At 40.5% G+C, this 1,495-nt stretch overlaps 1 non-coding gene across 1 annotated transcript; it reads right to left on the reverse strand.

Annotated features, from left to right (window-relative positions):
* Window positions 1-683: 683 nt before the first annotated feature.
* LOC126947073 (U1 spliceosomal RNA) lies at window positions 684-844 on the reverse strand. The gene has a single exon (XR_007722916.1). It is a non-coding gene; the product is annotated as a U1 spliceosomal RNA (small nuclear RNA).
* Between the last annotated feature and the right edge of the window lie 651 nt (window positions 845-1,495).

Below are 1,495 nucleotides of genomic sequence, written 5' to 3' on the forward strand. Positions count from 1 at the left end.
GGGCAACATAGTGAGACTCCATCTCTATAAAAAATTTAAAATTATCTGTGCATGGTGGCACATACCTGTAATCCCAGCTACTTATGAAGCTGGGGTGGGAGGGTCACTTGAGCCCAGGAGTTCAAGGCTACAGTGAACCATGATTGCACCATTGCACTCCAGCCTGGGCAACAGAGTGAGCCTGTCTCTAAAACAGGTAAACAAAAAAACCACAAAGATATAATCACGTTGTGACATAGTTACATTTTATATAAAATAATTCTTCTTTAGCAGGCTGTATATCTTCTATAACATTCTCTTTTACTGTTATTAGAAAATTATACTCCCAGCATTACATCTATATGTAATAAGACAGACTACACTTTCTTCCACCTCATTACATCTATATGTAGTAAAACAGACTACACTTTCTTCCACCTCTTGGTGAAAGGAATTTTGTCTACTTGCTATGCTTACCTTGTCCCAAAAGCTGAAAGTCTGGATTCTGGGGCTATTTTCCAAAATGACAGAGGATATCAAAGACCATGCAGAATAGATCAAAGTAAGTGTTCATAATGTAAATGCCTATTTCCTGGAAGAGGCACACTCTGAATGAGACAAGGAGATAAAGCCCTAGAGATCTACCACACCACTGAGAAATGTTGAATGTGCTCGTCTGTTTCCTTTTCCTTTTTCTTTTTCCTCAGGGAAAGTGTGAACAAAAGTCCCACTATCACAAATTATGCAGTCAAGTTTTTCACATTTTGGGAAATTGCAGGGGTCAGCACATCTGAGTGCAATGGATAAGGCTGGCCATGGAAAAACCACCTTTGTGATCATGGTATTTCCACTGCCAGGTAAGTGTCTCAGATGATTCTTAATCCAGAGTTCATTACATTATTTTCTGTTTTGATCAGAATTGGAAACCCATCATCAGGTTTGAGAGAATCTCTACAACAGTATAATACAAAGTCAATGAGGGAAGGGAGTTGTGTCTGCTTTGTTCACCAGTGTATCTCCTTAGTATAGCTAAGTGTATAGTCCATTCTCATGCTGCTAATAAAGACATACACGAGACTGGGTAATTTGTAAAGGAAAGAGTTTTAATGGACTGGCAGTTCAGCATGACTGGAAAGGCCTCAGGAAACTTATAATCATGGTGGAAAGGGGGAAGCAGGCATACCCTTCTTCACATGGCAGCAGGAAGAGAGGTGCCAAGCAAAAGGGAGAAAAGCCCCTTATAAAACCATCAGATCTCGTGAGAACTCACTATCATGAGAACAGCATGGAGGTAACTGCCCCCATGATTCAGTTACCTCCCACCAGGTCCCTCCAATGGCAGGTGGGGATTATGAGAACTACAATTCAGGATGAGATTTGGGTGGGGAAACAGCCAAACCATATCACTAAGTGTCTGGCAAATAGTAAGTACTCAACAAATATTTTCCAATTGTGTTGAAACTGTAAAACAAACTGAGTTTAAAATCTAGGCAGCCACTGTAACCATACAGTCACC

The sequence above is a fragment of the Macaca thibetana genome, chromosome X, assembly GCF_024542745.1.
Source record: "Macaca thibetana thibetana isolate TM-01 chromosome X, ASM2454274v1, whole genome shotgun sequence".
NCBI classification, from domain to species: domain Eukaryota; kingdom Metazoa; phylum Chordata; class Mammalia; order Primates; family Cercopithecidae; genus Macaca; species Macaca thibetana.